The following is a 7848-nucleotide window of genomic DNA, read 5'->3' as shown; positions in this document are numbered from 1 at the left end:
ATATATATATATGAAAAAACAAGTCAAAAATAGAAAATGCTAAGATAATTTTATAGTGAATCTATATATATATATATATTCAGTCATTTTGACTGCAGCCATGCTGGACCACCGCTTTTAGTCGAGCAAATCGACCTCAGGACTTATTCTTTGTAAGCCTAGTACTTATTCTATTGGTCTTTTTTTACCGAACCGCTAAGTTTCGGAGACGTAAACAAACCAACATCGGTTGTCAAGCGATGTTAGAGGGACATATACAAACACATACACACACACGACGGGCTTCTTTTAGTTTCTGTCTATCAAATCCATTCACAAGGAATTGGTTGGCTCGAGGCTATAGTAGAAGACACTTGCCCAAGGTGCCAAGCAGTGGGACTGAATCCGGAACCATGTGGTTGCTAAGCAAGCTACTTTATTTCATATAATTTGCCACAAGGTTATTACATATAGCCCTTGTGGCAAATTATATGAAATAAAGTAGCTTGCTTACCACACAGTCACTTCTGCGCCTATATGTATATATATGTGTGTGTGTGTATAATATATATATATATATATATGTGTGTGTGTGTGTGTATGTATATATGTATACATACACACATACAATTATAATTAAGGGTACCGAAGAGGCACCACCATGCCAGAAATAGCATATATAGACACACACACATATCCATACATATGCATTTCATATATTACATACACACATACACATATATCGACTCTCTTAAAATTTCTAACACAGGTGTATTTTATGTGGCTACAGTCTATGGAATCTATCCCTACATATGACTGGCATTTTATGTTATTGAATCCTACAAGATTTAAACCGTTAATTTAATTTAATTAGTTCTATTTTTAAAAAATACCATCAAAAAAGTGTTCTATCAAACGTCACTAACATATGTATAAATATGCTTAGGTGTGTGTATGTTTCTTATGTAATATATGCTGTGCGTATGTATACATGTGTGTGTATATATATGAATTGCATATGTATATAATCTTTTCTACTCTAGGCACAAGGTCCGAAATTTTTGGGGAGAGGGCTAGTCGATTAGATCGACCCTAGTACGCAACTGGTATTTAATTTATCACCTCCGAAAGGATGAAAGGCAAAGATATATATTTCTTTACTAAACATAGAGGGGACAAACAGGGACAGACAAAGGGATTAAGTCGATTACATCGACCCAGTGCGAAACTGGTATTTATCGACCCCGTGAGGATGAAAGGCAAAGTCGACCTCGGCGGAATTTGAACTCAGAACGTAGCGACAGACGAAATATTGCTAAGCATTTCGCCCGGCGCGCTAACGTTTCTGCCAGCTCGCCGCCTTATATGAAAATCCAAGATATAAGAGCTAAGAGTTCTACAAACATTCACCATTAATGTTCTCTTTTTGCCACAACTTCAGGTGAGGTGTTTTTTCACATTTGCTGAACAGCTGACCTCAACAATAGTACATGACATTTGTTCCATGATAGATCAGCTTCGTTAAGTCTCCACAGAATTGCAATTTTTAGTGGACTGTTTCAGCAAGAACCCCTCCACTCCTTTTTAAAGGTAGTTCTGGCGTGTCTTCGGTACGAGCGCCAAGACAGTTTTTCTTACAGATAGCACGGCTCTGCCAGTCCTTTGATATCTTGAATATTCTAACATGTAACCTCGTTATATCCGCATTAGAGATAAGGCGCGCCCACTGCCAGAACAAACACCAGTGCAGATAAGCTGCCCTCTTGGAATATTCTCGTTGATAACTAAATCTGTTTCTGACTATTGGAATTTGAACTCAACATAAAGTGCCTAAACAGTGGCAGTTGTGTGGGCTATGTAGTTAGTCGTTTAATCAACTATAGCTGATGGAACTTTGGTACTCTAGTATCAATGAGTGATGGACAGTCAAACTTATTCTTAAGTCTAATCATGTTAGGAGACTCCCGTGGCACTGTTTCACTTCTTTAAGTTCAGCTTTGCTCAATAAGTTGTCGGGCATAGTTCTCAAGCCCCACCCCCTTTTGCCTGTTCATTAGTAACCAGCCCTTTTTGTTCGGCAGTAATCTTGAACACACATTCAAGTAACCAGTGTATAGTTTATACGTAACATTTAAGCATGCTATTATCCATGTTGGCCTGTAATTTCTTTGTTTTCATTTTTTCCCCTTCACCTGTGTCTCCTGGTACTTAAACTTATTGCCTATACAACTGTCAGCCAGATTGGCACACTAAGTTCTGCGTCCAGGTTCTTGTTTGTTTCATTTATGGATTGACGGTTTTTTGTTTTAGAACTTGGGTTTCCCACACCAATATCCGCTATAGTGACGCGTGTGTATGTATATAATCCGTATGCATGTATAAAATACGTATGCAATAAGTAAATGTATGTGTGTGTATTGAAAATAGCATGTTCTAAGTTTATAAAATAAGTTTTCAGTAATACTTTTTGGGTTTACATCTTGTTTGCAGGAGAGCTAATACGTTTGAAACAAAATGATGAACATCACACAGTCTCACTTCACTTTCAAGTGATATATTAGGGTAGCACAATCACATTTCTTTCCTTCGTTAGACGTAGGCCCTTACGACTAACAAGTTCTAAACCAGACAGTAACAGAACGTTTCAAATGCATCGGAGTATCGTTTTTATCCGTTTCGATTCTAAGACATTCAGATGCCTTTGGGGTAAATTAGCATCTATATTTACCATGGTGTCTGTTAATTTCCTGTAATTGGTAGTCTAACATTTCCTTGTTAAATGACAATATAAATACAATAGAAACTCAATGAAATTACAAGTAGTAAGTGGTTTTTAACGAACCAGTTTCACTGAGTTCTAATGTCAGTTTTTGTCAAATAAGGAAGTTCTATTTTATTCAATGTAACTTCAGAGAAAGAATTTATCTTATTGTGTACACAATGTCTTGTGTAGTGTTGCATTTAACTGCAATTTCTTTACTGTTAATTATAATGTTTAACTTAAGCACAAACACAACAGTTTTTGAGGCGAGGGAATTAGTTGAACGTTTAACTGGTACTTTTTATCGACTCTGAAAGTTGAATGACAAAGTTAACCTCGGTGGAATTTGAACTCAACATAAAGTGCCTAAACAGCTGTCTGTCGTCGGGCATTTCCCCCGTCATTCTAAAGATAAGGGGACTATTCACTTCTTGTGTGTGTGTTTTAGTCATATTGAAGGAAATAGCAGCATGTATGTCTAACCAATGAACCTGTTATGAATCGTCATAGCAAGCTAAAAAATTTATATAATGTGTAAGTTTAAATTTGTATGGCAATAGCTGTGTGTATAGATGTATGTGCCTATATGTCTGTTTTGTGTGCATTTAAATTCAGAAAGGGAGGCAGATAAATTTCCTTGTGGATTACTGGTATAGAGTGGGATAGGAGTTATTGACATAGGTAAGCAGACTAATGCATAATTAATGTTGTCAGTTTCAATGTATCAACATTTCTTTCAGTATGTTTTATATGTATACAAATATATGTGTATGTTAGTCCAAAACTAAAGTACTGGAGTTGACGAGGTCAGCTAAACCCTTCAGTGTGGCCACATCCAATGAATGAAACCAATGAAAGAATTATATAATAAAATTATATATAAGTACAAATTACTACTGAAATGCTACCTTTAAGATAGCATTTTGGCACTAATCTTAATTTAACAAGTACTTTGCTTTGTTTCTTTTGGAAGTTGAATTTATATGGTTTTATAAACTGTATGCATAACTGATGAGAAGTAGGAAGATATGCACACTCAGGGACTAATTGACAAATGGTATGTGTCATAGAAATAATGTAAAAAAATTATCCATGCAAGTGGGACTTGGACTCTGCAAGCTGCATTGCAGGCTACTCATCTTTGAGGCCAGTACCTCTGAATAAGAAGCGATACAGGATAGAGGACACTCTTTTGTACTCCAGCATAGTAAGATGGTGATTACTAGTCAGATTGCTTGGTAAAGTGCATCTAGTATGTATTGTAAGACTTAGTACAAAAATTGTGTTATTTTTCTCTTTTGCTGTGTGTGTGTGTGTGTGCAAGATGACATAGCCTATGACATTCTCTCTTTGTAAGCATGACAAAATGGGTGTCAGAATGATTATATATATATATATATGTATGTATGTATGTATGTGTGTGTGTGTGTGTGTGTGTGTGTGTGTGTTAATAATCAGCAAATCAAAATATACAAAAATACAACCAAACAATAGATGTAAAAAAAAAAAGCAGTGAACAGATACAAATGAGACCAATTGATATCATTCAACTATGGTAGTAGTTGAATAATATTCTTAAAACTGCAATTTACTCATATGTGGCATCTTTCAGAGCTTGTCACTAATTCAGTTCGTAACCAAATGGAAATCCGTTAACATTTTTGAAGAGAACTGGTCCCTAGCTACATTTTGGTATAAAAAATTGAGATTTGGTCGTGTAGAAAAAAGTTTACATCAAAATTTGTAGCAACATTATAGAGTAACTCTACCAATCAAGTTTAAATCTAAATAACTTTTTTTATTTTAAAAACAAAATATGTTTATCTTAGCTTCAATGATAGAAAAACGCATAGAGAATTTTGTAGTTTTGGTCCCAAGCAACAAAAATTTGTATCAAAAAAGTTGTGAGGTAAAATATCATGAAAAAATATAAGTAAGGCAAAAAATTGGATTTCAGTATAATTAACTTTTATTTTAAAAACAAACTATATTTTAATTAAGCTTAAATGATAGAGCTCAGTTTGAGGAATTTCATGGTATCAATCTCATGCAATAAAAATAAAAAAAAGTTATGTTTGTTTCTCAAATTTGTGGGTGATAATATAGTTCTATACTTTTTTATGAATATAGTCCTAGGGGACTTTTAATATATGTCACCAGCATCATTGAGGTAAAGAAAAAATTATCAACAGCACCACTAATTGACACATTTGACACATTATTAATTAGCATAATAGCATAGCTTGGAAAAAATATGGATTACATAAGAAAATGTGAGCAAGAGAAATAATATTCTTAAGATTAGCACAAGTTGTTACACTTGGAAAAGTTCAAGACAAATTATTACATCTGGTATAGTACAAGACAATTTTTACTTAACAAGACAATTTTTACTTAACAAGACAATTTTTACTTAACAAGACAATTTTTACTTAAAATATTGCAGTTAAGGATAAACTTGGAATATTAAAAATTATTTGATTTTAATTTACAAAGTAACATAATTGTAGATTTTACTGTAACATACAACTCATTTTTGTATTCTATTTATTGTACTAATTTTGTACTACTATTATTTTTTATAACCTATTTTCAAATTTCTAATTATTAATTAATTAAAAAAATAGATTTTTTTAAAGTGCAAAAAATATTTTGAGTTATATTTTATTTTTAATAGAAGTAATAAATAATTACAAATAGAAGTAATAACTTGTAATAACATTTTTAGTTTTAATAGAAGCTAATATTTTCTAAATCTAAATATTTTATTTGAAATTTTATCCTTAGCTGCAATATTTTAAATAAAAATTTTCTTATTCTGTATTTTATCAGATGTAATAATTTGTCCTGTACTTTCCCAGGTGTATAATTTTAAGAACATTATTTCTTTTGCTCACATTTTTCCATGTAATAAATAAATAACACACCAGGTTGTAACAATTCTTATCTGAAGATCATAGTGGCATGAAACTTGAGTCTTAATTTATGTCTTGAGGACTCTTTCTTCATTCATTCAACAAAAATTAACATTTGTGTACACACACACACATATTTTCATCATTTTACATATGTTTTTCAATGTTGGCATGGTTTGGCAGTTTATCACTTGTTGCAGCCCATGTCATCTTGCTCATGCAACAACAGAGAAAAGCATCCAACTTTGTAGTTGTGTATGTCTTGCAGTGTAGATTGAGTACATGTTACTCACCATTAGTACTAAAATGTTTTCTCATGTGAGGAACTAAAGTGTCCCCTCTTTCCTGCTTCAGCTCTTTTTCTCAATTGCTATCCTCCTAGATTGGTAGCCTGTAATATAGTTTGCAGATAGTAGCAGCACATGGGATACGTGGACCACACAGGACTGTCACTTTATGTGTGTTTGCTATAGTCAAAGGTATGTTATATATAAGATAAAGGACAACCAATTTGGCTCCTGCACAGGGCAGCCAAAACTCATGCCACTGTTTGCAGTCTACATCAAGTTTATATACTCTCTTTACTCATTTACTTGTTTCAGTCATTTGACTGCAGCCATGCTGGAGCACTACCTTTAGTCAAACAAATTGACCCCAGGACTTTGTAAGCCTAGTACTTATTCTATCAGTCTATTTTGCCAAACATCTAAGTTACAGGAACGTAAACACACAGTCAGTTGTGAAAGTAATGGTTGGGGGGGGGGGACAAACACAAACACACAAATACATACCTACATACATATTTCTTGTTCCTACACACACACACACATTGAAATGTCTGGTATTTATATTTTGTTATCTGATAAAGTAATCTTCCTTTACACATTTTGTCAAATATTACTTCTTCCTGTTGCTTTATTTCTTCTAAGTTATATGGAGTACTTTTTTCGGTTGAATTTTCTATCATGGAACAGTTCATGATATATATATATATATATATGTGCTCAAGAGTGGATGTGTGGTAAGTAGCTTGCTTACCAACCACATGCTTCCTGGTTTCAGTCCTACTGCATGGCACCTTGGGCAAGTGTCTCCTACTATAACCTCTGACCAACCAAAGCCTTGTGAGTGCATTTGGTAGACAGAAACTGAAAGAGGTCTGTTGTATATATGTATGTGTGTGTGTGTCTGTGTTTGTCCCCGTCCCCCCCAACATCACTTGACAACTGATGCTGGTGTGTTTATGTCCCTGTAACTTAGCGGTTTCAGCAAAAATGAGACTAATAGAATAAGTACTAGGCTCACAAAGAATATCCTGATGTTGATTTGCTTGACTAAAGGTGGCACTCCAGCATGGCCACAGTCAAATGACTGAAACAACTAAAAGAATATATATATATATATATATATATATATATATATTTATATTTATAATATATATAAATCTCAAAGGTTGTAAAGGTAATGGTGATAAATTTCATAGAAAGTAATAGGCTGTCTCCTGAGCATTCATCACTCGCAATTGGGAGAGTAGAAACTCATGCTGTGTTTTTTGAACAGTATGCTGTTCCCTACCTGCTATCACTTTTTAACCTTACCAGATTGATAATGGGACATTTTATGGGTGGATGAATGCAAAATATCGTGTTGTGGACATTTGGCATGGAATATTAGAATAAATCAAAACATTTTTATGGTGTATGTATGTATGTGTGTGTGGTGTATATATATATATATATATATATATATATATATATATATATATATATATATAAAATATATAAAACTTTTGCACACCAAACAGGTGTGTATTTTCTTTTTGGACTGATTTGATTACAGCTGAGTTGGTTAGAAGCATTAAGTTACTACAAGCAGAAAAAAACAGTTGTTATCAGTTGCAAGTGTCTAAATGTTCATTTTTCCATGCTGTTATGAGTTGGACAGATCTATTGATATTACTATTCAGTTTTATCTTTTGTCATCTCTACTGTGAGACCCAACATCCCGAGAGCTCTGATCTTATCACTTACCATTCATTGTTGGTCTTTTTTTTTTATTGGTACAATCCTAGTTCAAAACACTTTTCCATATAGTACTTTTGATCCATTCCCTTCACATGTTCATATCAGCCCTGTGATATATTTATTTATTGATCAGTTTTGTTTTAATCAAATATGCATTGCCAAACTGATG

The 7848-nt window shown here is 33.5% G+C and overlaps 1 long non-coding RNA gene across 2 annotated transcripts in view; it reads left to right on the top strand.

The window, feature by feature from the left end:
- The window catches only part of LOC118766360, a 25333-nt gene extending 17731 nt beyond the window's left edge, over nt 1-7602 (top strand). The window contains exon 4 of one of the 2 annotated variants that reach the window (XR_005002296.1): nt 7592-7602. This is a non-coding gene — a long non-coding RNA (uncharacterized LOC118766360). Of the gene's footprint in view, nt 1-1895; nt 1906-7591 lie in introns of those variants that run through there. The other variant, XR_005002297.1, reaches the window with a different exon arrangement.
- Nucleotides 7603-7848: the final 246 nt, after the last annotated feature.

The sequence above is a fragment of the Octopus sinensis genome, linkage group LG1 (assembly GCF_006345805.1).
Source record: "Octopus sinensis linkage group LG1, ASM634580v1, whole genome shotgun sequence".
Classification (NCBI taxonomy): Eukaryota; Metazoa; Mollusca; class Cephalopoda; order Octopoda; family Octopodidae; genus Octopus; species Octopus sinensis.
The sequence above is the reverse complement of the archived record's forward strand: the minus strand, read 5'-3'. Positions and strand labels throughout refer to the sequence as shown.